The 12,067-nt window shown below is 47.6% G+C and overlaps 1 protein-coding gene and 1 long non-coding RNA gene across 2 annotated transcripts in view; one reads left to right on the top strand and one right to left on the bottom strand.

Annotated features, from left to right (window-relative positions):
- The window catches only part of LOC140402302 (cytochrome P450 2C3-like), a 121,320-nt gene that overhangs the window by 43,754 nt on the left and 65,499 nt on the right, over positions 1-12,067 (bottom strand). The gene's annotated exons all lie outside the window — the stretch shown is intronic.
- On the top strand, positions 238-6,017 carry LOC140402306 (uncharacterized). The gene is made up of 2 exons (XR_011938120.1): positions 238-580; positions 4,723-6,017. It is a non-coding gene; the product is annotated as an uncharacterized lncRNA (long non-coding RNA).

The following is a 12,067-nucleotide window of genomic DNA, read 5'->3' as shown; positions in this document are numbered from 1 at the left end:
ATCTCTGGATCTGTAAAGATTTAATCACCTGCTAATGCTCGCATTCCAAGCATTGTTTGGCATCTTTGAATTTGTCTATATATGTGTTTCTGGAACAGACCTCTTCATTCACCTGAGGAAGGAGCAGCGCTCCGAAAGCTAGTGACATCGAAACAAACCTGTTGGACTTTAACCTGGTGTTGTAAGACTTCGTACTATAAAAATGATCATTTGCTTCTATATTGTAGAATACTGATGAAATGTGAAGGCTCCCCTACTTAGTCATTTCTGCCCATGCAATTCATTACACGATGCCAGATGGTGATTTGAAGGGGGATTGAATGTTTTGTACTGCACATACTATAAAGCAGAACTTCCCAACTGTATCTATCGTATGTCCCTGTTTGTTGTGTCCTGCCCTTGTTTCTCATGTGTTTATCCAGTCTGACTGAGCCAGGTTCCAGTGCAGTGAATGGATTCTCTAACACCGTATCCAAGTGGCAAACCTTCACGTGAACCAGGGCAATGAGTGCTGACCAATGGCAGCTATCACAGTCGAGCTTCATTCAAGGGAGTGTTCACCTGGAGGATTAGAGTCCAGGTGGGATATTAAAATGTACGGGCATGTTGGGAAGTCTGCTTCGACCTACTGAGTTCTGCATTTAGCTCAAATGCATATTTTGCATGCATTCCCTTGATGTGAGTTACCACTAACACATGCTCATTGCTCAATTGGGTCAGTATATCCACACACTTTTAAACTGAACATCACATCCACAGCTTTCCACGTTCTGCTAAAACTTGCGAGTTAAAGCAAGGCAAAGACACAATGGCAATTGAGGGGATTGATAATAATAATAATCGCTTATTGTCACAAGTAGGCTTCAATGAAGTTACTGTGAAAAGCCCCTAGCCGCCACATTCCAGCGCCTGGTCGGGGAGGCAGGTACAGGAATTGAACCCGCGCTGCTGCCTTGTTTTGCAGGGGCTGGTTTAGCACACTGGGCTAAATAGCTGGCTTTTAAAGCAGACCAAGGCAGGCCAGCAGCACGGTTCAATTCCCGTAACAGCCTCCCCGAACAGGCGCCTGAATGTGGCGACTAGGGGCTTTTCACAGTAACTTCATTTGAAGCCTACTTATGACAATAAGTGATTTTCATTTCATTACAAGCCAGCTGTTAGCCCACTGTGCTAAACCAGCCCCTAAACTATTTAAAGTAATTGGAACACCACAATATATATTCAATACTTACAGCAGTTTCTGTTCCACTATTACACCTAATAGTGGGAAAGGGTTCATTTAAAGTAAAAAATTGTCATAATTATTTTTATTCTCCTTTTTCACATTTTCATCACATTTACAACAACAAATAATTAACAATAACAACAAACACAATGACAATCCCCGAGCCAACAATCCCCTCATCCCACCCACCCTCAAACAGCTCCAAACATTTTGAATACAAAACACCAATGAAAAAGAATCATCATTAATTTATACATTCCAACCGCCCCCCCCAATGTTCAATGTCATCCAATTTGTGAAAATACATGGTGAACAAGGCCCATGAGCTGTAGAATCCTTCCATCCTCCCCCTCAACTCGAACTTTACTTTCTCAAGTGTTAGGAACTCCAGCAGGTCCCCCCACCATGCCGAGGAACAGGGCGGGGAAGCCAACCTCCACCCCAACAGAATCCGCCTTCGGGCGGGGCGAAGGCTAAGACAACTGCCTCCGACAACTGCCTTCCAACTCCAGCCGATCTAACACCCCGAATATGGCTTCTAGGGAACCTCATTCGATCTCACGTGCACCACCTTTGAGATTACCCTGAAGACCTCCCTCCAATACCCCTCCAGTTTTGGGCAGGACCAAAACATATGAACGTGATTTGTGCCCCCCCCTCCCCCATTGCCTTCACAAACATCCTCTGCCCCCTCAGTTCATCCTCGCACTTGTGAGGTGCGCCCTATGCACCACCTGCAGCTGTATCACCCTCAATCTCGCACATGATGTTGACGTATTCACCCTCCGTGGCACCTCACACCACAACCCCTCCTCCCTGCCCTCCGCCATCTCTTCCTCTCACTTTTCCTTAATCCCATTGTTGCTCTGTTACTTGCTATAAATATAGCAATCAATATGATCGCCTTTCTTAATCCTAATTATGAGTATACTTCCAGAGTCGCCAGGTATCTCTCGATACCGCCACAAGGTTCATCCCGAATACCGATCAAAGAGCCAATACACCAGTTAGTTAGTTCAAAGTCAATGGTATTTATTTACACATAGTAATATCTACTCATGCACAATAATGCTACAAACGAAACTATCTCTATCACTAACACTTATACTTAACTTCGGGTGCCCACTTAGGTCAGAGGCACAATGGCCGTTGTTCAGATCTGAGGCTGTTGGGTTCAAAAAGGTAACAGGAGTACAGCTAAGGTCGTCCGTCTGGTAGCGAGCGTTGACCTTGAACTGATGCTGGTGGATGGGTCTCTCCGCTTGAAAGCCGAATCCAAGAGGCTGAATCTTTGGTGGGGGTTCCTTCTTACACTTGGAGGGGCTTCGCGCGCTTTTAGGTGGGCCTTAAACTTAGTCTCAATTAATTGGGCAGCTTCTTGATCATTGTCATCGATCTAAATCAATAAAGAGGCGGGTGCCCTGATGGCTGGGCGTGTCCTAGGTGGTCGTTGGCCTTGCTTTGTTTGTGTCTTTTGGTTGGGGTAGTGGTGCCGGGATGTCTGAGACAGTATCAGCTACCTGAGTATTAGTCCTTTGTTCATCGGAGATGGGCCATCAATATGTAAATCGACCCAGAGTTCCGATTCCGTCTGCTGACTGCTTTCCAAATATACATTCAGGCTCTGTGCCTGCTTGTTGCCTAGTATTGTCCATATTTCCCGAGAGTCTCTCTGAGCGTCCATTTTGTATACCGAAAGTGGCCATTCCAGATGGCTACACCATCCAGTGATACCTTATCTTCTCCCAGAATAACCCCATAAATCGCCGACACCACCTCTTTCTCCAATCCCCCCCGCCGTCAATATCTCTTCCAACAGTGTGGGGACGGTGCAATCGCAAAGCTCTGTACCTCCTTCATGGCAGCATTTCGGACCTGCATATATCTAAACATCTCCCACTGCCCCAATCCATATTTCACCCCCAGCTCCTCCAACTTCGCAAAACAGCTTGCCAGAAACAAATCTTTAATGCCCTCACTTCCATCTCCGAAAATTCCCATCCCAACTTCCAGGTTCAAATCTATGATTCCCTCGAATCGGCATTTCCCTTGACCCCGCCTACAACCTAAAGTGCTGGCGCAACTGCCTCCAGATCCTGAGCATCGCCACTACCACCGGACACCCTGTGTATTTCCCTGGGCCATCGGGAGCGGCACTGTTGCCAATGCCCTCAATCCCGACCCTCTGCATAGACTCTCCTCCATTCTAACCCACTGTGGGTCACCCCCTCACCCAACTCCGCACCTTCTCAGCATTCGCTGCCCAGTAATAATACAATAAATTTAGGAAATCCAACCCCCCTGACTGCCGTACTCTCTGCAACAGCACCTTCCTAATCCTGGCCACCTTCCCCCCCCCCCGCCCCCCCCCCCCCCCCCCCCCAAAGAAACAAGGTAATCATCTTTTCTACTTCCTTAAAAACACCTTTGATAAAAAGATCGGCAAGCACTGAAAATGAATGGAAACCGCGGCAATACATTCAAAACAAAAAGAACAAAGAAATGTACAGCACAGGAACAGGCCCTTCGGCCCTCCAAGCCCGTGCCGACCATGTTGCCCGACTAAACTACAATCTTCTACACTCCCTGGGTCCGTATCCCTCTATTCCCATCCGATTCATGTATTTGTCAAGATGCCCCTTAAATGTCACGATCGTCCCTGCTTCCACCACCTCCTCCGGTCGCAAGTTCCAGGCACCCACTACCCTCTGTGTAAAAAACGTGCCTCGTACATCTACTCTAAACCTTTCCCCTCTCACCTTAAACCTATGGCCCCTAGTAATTGACCCCTCTACCCTGGGGAAAAGCCTCTGACTATCCACTCTGTCTATGCCCGTCATAATTTTGTAGACCTCTATCAGGTCGCCCCCCAACCTCCGTTGTTCCAGTGAGAACAAACCGAGTTTATTCAACCGCTCCTCATAGCTAATGCCCTCCATACCAGGCTTAACTGTCTGCACCCGACCTGCCAGCGATAGAGGAAGACAATCCCATCTTGCCAAATCCGCTTTCACCCTCCTCACCAAACTAGTGATGTTATATCTACGGAGCACCCCAATTTTGTGCCACCAATGTTCCACCCCCCCTACCCCCGTACTATCCCCCTCCACATCCCCAAACATCTCAACGTGATGGCCAAAGGCTCGATCGCAAACACAAACAATAGGGGGACATAGGATCCCCCTGCCTGGTCCCTCGATGTAGAACAAAATACTCAGAATTCATATTATTCGTGTGGACACTTGCCCTCGGCTCCCTGTACAGTAATTTTACCCAATCCACAAATCGTAGCCCAATCCCAAACCTCTCCAAAACCGCCATCAAATGCCTCCACTCTGTATCCCCGCTGAAAATGAATCTTTGGGATGTTTGAAGTCCGGTCCCAGGGGAAGAGATTTTTTGAATTTTGATTTTTGAATTTTGTTTTAATTTATTTTTAATTTTTATTTAAAAAGAATGTTAAAATTTTTTTATCATAATTATTTATTTATTTTAAGATTGAAGAAAGAAGGAGAAACATACTAAGTGGTTAAGGGATGCCAAAAACAATTGTGAAGAATGAGAGGACCAGTAAAAGCGCTGACAAGATGGCGGGTGCCGGACCGTGTGTTGGGCCGCACTACTTACAGTGGAAAGGATGGCCAAGGTGATTGCTGTGGAACTGGAGAAGCAGTTTGCGAGGGAGGAGATGGCAATCGCACTGAAATCATTGGTGGAGGAGACAATCACCCTGGTGAGGGTAGCTGTGGCAAAGACATCGGTCGAGGTGAGAGAGCAGGGCGAGAAGATGAAGGAAATGGAGGAGGCCATGTCGCAGCACAGCGACCAGCTCACTTTGATGAGGGACGAGCTGTGGAGGTTGGTGGAGGTCAACAGAGGACTCCAAGCAAAGCTCGAGGACTTGGAGAACTGCTCGAGGTGCGCAATCTGAGAATTCTGGGCTTGCCTGAAGGGGCAGAGGGCTCAAGGCCAACAGAGTACTTTGCTAGGATGCTGGTGGAGTTGAAAAATGAAAAATGAAAATCGCTTATTGTCACAAGTAGGCTTCAATGAAGTTACTGTGTAAAGCCCCTAGTCGCCACATTCCGGCACCTGTTCGGGGAGGCTGGTACGGGAGTTGAAGGGGGAGGGTGAAGGCCCCTCCCGGTATGAACTGGACCTAGCTCATCGGTCGTTAAGGCCGAAACCCAAAATAAATGAGCCTCCGGGAGCAGTAATTATCTGCTTCCATAAATACCACATGAAGGAGAAGGTGTTAAGCTGGGTGACGCAGAAGTGGGAGGTGCAGTGGGATGGTGCTAGAGTTCGGATTTACCAGGACTTGACGGTGGAGTTGGTGAAGAGACGAGCGGCGTTCAGCGGAGTGAAGGCAGCACTGTACAACAAGGGGGTGCGATTTGGTATGGTATATCCGGCAAAGCAGAGGGTGACATACAATGCCAAAGATTTTTATTTTGAAACGGCCTTCATGAAGGCAGAGGCTTGGGACAGAAGTGAGGAGTGGAGCTGGAAGAGAGATCGTGGACTGTGATTGGGGAGCTGGAAAATGTATAAATGTTATAACTTTATTTTCACTGACCTGTATGTGGTAGTCTGTGTAGAGGTATTACGGTACCTGGTAATGCTGGAACAGCATTGGTAGATATTGTATGCTTCCTATTGGTCAAACTGTATGGTAGCTCCGCCCTGCTAGGCGGGGTGTAAGAGCCCGTGCCACCCCAGCAGCCTTCATTCTGTACCTGAGTTGCTAGGGGAAACATCTAGCTTATTAAAGCCTTCAGTTGGACTACAACCTCGCTTTAGTGGTCATTGATCGTGCTTCACTGTATTGTAACATACTTGACTTCACATCGTTATAGAGTTTAAGTTTTGGTTTGGTTTGATTGGCATTTTTGTTCCTTTTCTTTGTTGCAAATGTTATACGTTATTTTATTGAATTGTATGGGTTACATAGCTTTTCTTTGACTTCTGGGACTGGGTGGGAGGGGACAGTATGCCTTTTGGGGGGGGAGGGGCCACCCCCGCTAGCTAATTAATGTCAGCTAGTGAACGGAGGTGAGGTGAGAGGAGGGCTGCGGACATTGAGCCTGGTTAGCAGGTTTTGATGCGTCTACGAGGCGAGCAAGTGGGGGAGGGGAGAGGATGGATACTGTGTGAGATTTTTTTGAGGGGAAGTGCAGGGGGGATTCTGGGAGGTGGGGAGGGGGTTCGATGTTAATAATGGATAGGGACGATTCAGGCTCATGGGGCAGGCCCCGGTGAAATGATGATGGTGGATAAGAAGAGGGGGCGGGGAGTTAAAGACCCCCAGTTCGGATAGTCACGTGGTACGTGAGGGGGTTGGGAGGTCCAGTCAAGAGGTCAAGGGTGCTTGCGCATCGTAAAACAGTGAAAGCCGATGTAGCAATGCTTCAGGAGACTCACCTGAGGGTGAAGGATCAAGTGAGACTTAAAAAGGGCTGGGTTAGTCAGGCGTTTAACTCTGGATTTGACAGAAGGGCTCAAGGGGTAGCGGTAATGGTCAGCAAAAGGGTACAGTTCCAGATGGAGAAGGTGGTTGCAGATCAGGGGGCGTAGGTATGTGATTGTGACAGGAGCGCTGGAGGGGAGGCTAGTGGCGCTGGTAAGTGTATATGGTTCCAATTGGATCGATGTGGGATTCGCGAAGAAGGTGCGTGGGGCCATCCCCAACTTGGACACATACAAACTGATAGTGGGGGGTACTGGAACTTGGTGCAGTAGCCACGATTGGACAGGTCACAGCCCGCTCGCTGGTCCCATCAGGAAGGGGCGAATGTGCTGGCTGGGCTCATGGTGGAAATGGGAGGGGTGGACCCTTGGAGGTTTCTGCACCCGAGGGAGCGGGATTACTCGTTTTTCTCAGTGGTCCATAAGGTGTACTCGCGGATCGACTTTTTCATGGTGGGGAAGGTGCTGCTAGCTAGGGTCAGAGTACTTGGAAATTGCAATATCAGATCATGCCATGCATTGGGTGGATTTGGTACTGGAGAAGGGGGTGGCACACAGACCAGGGTGGAAGTTAATTGTGGGACTGTTGGGGGACCGAGGGTTCTGTGACAAAATTGAAAAAGTAATCGAGGAATATGTATGTTTTAACTGCACGGGGGAGGTGTCGAAAGCGGTTGTCTGGGAGGCTTTAAAGGCGGTGATGAGGGGTTAGCTGATCTTGTTCAAGGATAGGCTAGACAAAGAGGAGAGGTTGGATCATCAGGGGGTAATAGATGAGATGCTGGAGGTAGACAGGAGGTATGCAGAAGATAGGGACCCAGCGCAGTTGGAAAAGAGGAAGGAACTTCAGGCGAGCTTTGATCGACTATCTACCAGGAAGGCGGTAGGCCAATGGAGGCGAGCAAGGGGTGCAGTTTACGAGCATGGAGAGAAGGCTGTTAGCGGGTCAGCTCCGGAGGGAGGCTGCGGCAAGGGAAATTGTCCAGGTGCGGGACAGGGCAGGGAAGTTGGTGGTGGCTCCAGATCAGATTAACAAGGTCTTTAAGGAATTCTATGAGAGGTTGTACAGGTCAGAGCCACCTGGGGGAGGCCAGGAGATGCAGGAATTTCTAGATGGGCTGTAGTACCTGAGGTTAGGGGAGGGGGACAGGGCGACATTAGAAGGGGCGATAGTGGAGCAGGAGATAAAAGATGCGATTGGGAGGATGCAGTCTGGGAAGGTGGTTGGGCTGGATGGGTTTCGGGTGGAATATTATAAAAAATTCGAAGTTAGGCTGGTACCGCTGATGATGGGGATGTTTGAGGAAGCGATAGGGAAGGGGGTGTTACCACAAACTTTGGGGTAGGCATCGATTTCCCCGTTACTTAAGAAAGATAAGGATCGAACGCAGTGGCGGAGGTGCGAGAGCAAGGGGAGGCGCTGAAGGAAGTGGAGGAGACGTTATTGCAGCACGGTGATCAACTTGCCTCGATGGGGAAAGAGATGCGGAAGGTGATGGATACTAACAAGGATCTGCAAGGAAAAATGGAAGACCTGGAAAATAGATCCAGGCGACAGAACTTGAGGATTGTGGGGCTTCCCGAAGGAGTTGAAGGACCGAAGCCGACTGAGTATTTTGCCGTGATGCTGGCAAAACTACTGGGGGAGGGGGAGGACCCCTCCCGATATGAACTGGATCGGGCTCATCGGTCGTGGAGGCCTGTACCAAAGGCGAGTGAGCCGCCAAGGGCAGTGACTCTGTGCTTCCGTAGGTACAGGGTGAAGGAGAAGGTCCTGAGCTGGGCCAAGCAGAAGCGGGTGGTGCAGTGGGCTGGAGCTGGTATACGTGTATACCAGGACTTTACGGTGGAGCTGGCAAGGAGGCGGGCTGCCTTCAACCGGGTGAAGAGGGCACTGTACATTAGCAAGGTGCGGTGTGGCATTGCATATCCAGCGAAGCTGAGGGTGACTTACAAGCTCAGGGAATTTTATTTTGGAACGGCGGAAGCAGCGGAGGTGTTTGCGAAAGCAGAAGGACTGTGGCAGAACTGACAAACTGAGGAATGGCCATGTGCCGATGTAACTTCATGACTGTATTTTCTTCTTTTTTGTATCACTGCGCGCGGGTGTAGAGATTAAAGGAGCCAAGGTGGTATATATTTGGACGAGGGAAGGGACGGGACTTTCACTCGAAATGAGAGTTCTTTGGGGTGTAGGTGGATAGACGGGGTTTGTGTGCTAAAAGGGGATCTTTGGGCTTTCCTGGGGCCGGGCAAGTGGGAAAGGGACCCAGGCGGGGGCCTCCACGCTGGCCAGTGTGTGCCGGCCAGTGAACGGGAGTGAGGTGGGGGGAGGGGTTGCGGCCATCGGAGCCTGGCAGAACAGGGTCCAAGTGGTTTAGCCGGGGTGGAAAGTTGGGGGGGAAGGAACCGAGGGTAGGGGGAGGAGTTTTGCAAGAGGCATTGGACGGGAGGAGCTGGAGACCTGGGGTGGGGGGGGGGGGGGGGGGGGGGAGCTGTGTAGATTAAGGGTGACTACGGGTAATCCCTGATTTATTTTTGTCATTTGTTTATGTAAACATGCGGGTTGAGGTTTGGGGGTTGGTGGTAGATGGGATTGTTGTTGTTATTATGGGGACTGACATATCTTGCTGATTATTGTTTATCGTTGATGGATGTAAATGTGGGAGAAAATGTGAAAATGGAGGAGAAGAAAAAAAAATTTTTTTTTAAAAAGAAAGATAAGGATCCGACAGAGTGTGGGTCGTATAGGCCCATATCACTTCTAAACGTGGACGCAAAGGTACTGGCAGGTAGGCTGGGGGAGTGCCTCCTGAAGGTGATAGATGAAGATCAAATGTGGTTTGTGAGAGGGAGGCAGCTCTTTTCGAACATTAGGAGGGTATTGAACGTGGTTATGGCACCGGCAGAGGGGAAGGAACCAGAGGTGGTTGTGGCATTGGACGCTGAGAAAGCGTTTGACCGGGTAGAATGGGTGGCAGTTCTGGAGCGATTTGGGATTTGACCAAGTTTTGTGGACTGGGTAAAGCTACGATATAAGGAGCCGAGGGTCAATGTCCACACAAATAACATCAGCTCAGAATACCTTTCTCTCCACCGTGGGACTAGGCAGGGATGTCCTATGCCGCCCCTGCTGTTTGCACTCACGATTGAGTCATTGGTCATGGCGTTAGGAAGTTCAGGGGTATGAAAAGGGATAGTGAGCATATCATGGCTGCTCGTCAGGTGTGGTATACCAGTTTAAGTAGGGAGTGTGATGTGGACAATGGCTCTTTCAAAGGGTCTGAGGTTTTTAAGGGTGGAAGCGGTCACGAACAGAGACTAAAAAATAGGCTTTTAGATTTCGCAAAAACATTGCAGTTAACATTACCTGACAGAATACGAAAAGGAAAGATGTACTAATGGCGCTAGATGAGCGTTTAAAATTGCCTGAGAAACAGTCTGACTCATTGGAAATGGCAAAAATTCAGTTACAAATCAAGCAACTTGAACATGAAAAAGAATTAAAGCGGCTTGAAATGCAATGAGAGAAAAAGAAAAAGAGAGAGGAAAGAAAAAGGGAGATACAGATCATAGAAAAAGAAAGAGAAAGGGATAAAAGAGAGAAGTTTGAACTTCAGAAAATGACCATGAAACATAACACTTAAAATTGGCGGATGTAAACGGAAATGTACAATTGGAGGATAGTGATGAGGATAAAGAGAAAGAGGATCACAGTCGAAGGCTTGGTGGGGATCTATTTAAATATGTCCAAGCATTGCCAAGGTTTGATGAGAAGGAGGTGTAAGCCTTTTTCATTTCATTTGAGAAGGTGGAAGGTGGCTAAACAAAGGAAATGGCCACAGGGCATGTGGGTATTACTGATTCAAACAAAGCTGGTAGGTAGGGCTAGTGAAGTGTTTGCATCACTACTGGAGGAGGTATCTGGGACGGATGAGGAGGTGGAAAAATCCATCTTAGGTGCATATGAACTAGTGCCTGAAGCCTACAGACAAAAGGTTTAGAAATTTAAGGAAAGAACCTGGTCAAACATACATGGAGTTTGAAAGGATTAAGCAGAGTAATTTTGATAGGTGGCTAAGGGCTTTGAAAATAGACCAAACGAATGAAGCTCTCAGAGAAATTATGCTTTTGGAAGAGTTTAAAAATTCAATTCCTGATGTAGAATGTGGAAAAGCAGAGGGTTAAAACTCCAAGATGAGCAGCAGAAATGGCAGATGATAATGAATTGGTTCATAAATCAAAGCTTGGTAACCGACATCAGTTTCAGCCTGTGAGGGATAGAAACTGGGGAAAAGAGAAATACTCAAGTGGTAAAGGTAAAGGTGATCTGATGGGAGATAAGAAGGAGAATGTACCTCAGATTAAAAAAGAAATCCATGACGGTGGAAGAGAAATGAAAAGTTTCAAATGTTTTCACTGTAATAAACTAGGCCATGTAAAGTCACGGTGTTGATGGTTGAAGAAATGCACTGGGAAGGCTGATGTGGCAAAATAGGATAAGACAGTGGGGTTTGTTGAAGTGGTAAAGGAAAGCCCGAGTGAAGCGAAGGAGGAGCAAACGAATGTACAGATTGATAAAGAGGGGATTGATAAGATGGTGCCAGATCTCTTTACAGAATTTACATGTGTGGGTAAAGTTTACTCATGTGTATCGGGAGGAGCAAGTAAAGAAGTCACAATTTTAAGAGATACGGGAGCTAGTCAATCTTTAATGGTAAGAGATGAGGAGTTATGTAGTTTGGGAAGAATATTGCCAGAAAAGGTGGTAATATGTGGAACTCAGGGTGCGAAGAGCAGTGTTCCATTATATAAGGTAAGGTTGGAAAGTCCAGTGAAGAGCGTTGAAATTGTAGTAGGAGTAATAGATAAACTATCTTGTCCAGGAATACAGTTTATCTTGGGTAATGCTGTAGCTGTATCGCAGGTGGGAGTGATGCATACTGTGGTTGATAAGCCAGTGGAAAATCAGACAACTGAAGTGTTCAAGGACGAATATCCTGGGATTTTTCCGGATTGTGTAGTAACAAGGTCGCAAAGTCACAGGTTAAGACAAGAGGAGAAATCAAAGAGTGAAAATAAAGTTGAAGTTCAATTATCAGAAATGATTTTTGGTCAGATGGTTGAAAAAGAACAAGAACAGGTGGAGGATGAGGCGGGTATTTTTAGTTCAAGAAAATTGGCGGAGTTACAACAGAAGGTGGACGAAAAGTGGGCAGAAGTTCATTAAGTAGTATTGCCTGTAGGGTATAGAAAGGAGGTGTTGCGAGTAGCACATGAGGTACCAGTGGGAGGTCATTTGGGAGTAAGGAAAACAAACTAAAATCCAAAAACATTTTTGGTGATCTAGACTACATAAAGATGTAGTTAAAT

This window comes from Scyliorhinus torazame, chromosome 25, assembly GCF_047496885.1.
Source record: "Scyliorhinus torazame isolate Kashiwa2021f chromosome 25, sScyTor2.1, whole genome shotgun sequence".
NCBI lineage: Eukaryota > Metazoa > Chordata > Chondrichthyes > Carcharhiniformes > Scyliorhinidae > Scyliorhinus > Scyliorhinus torazame.
This window is presented reverse-complemented; position numbering and strand designations above follow the sequence as displayed.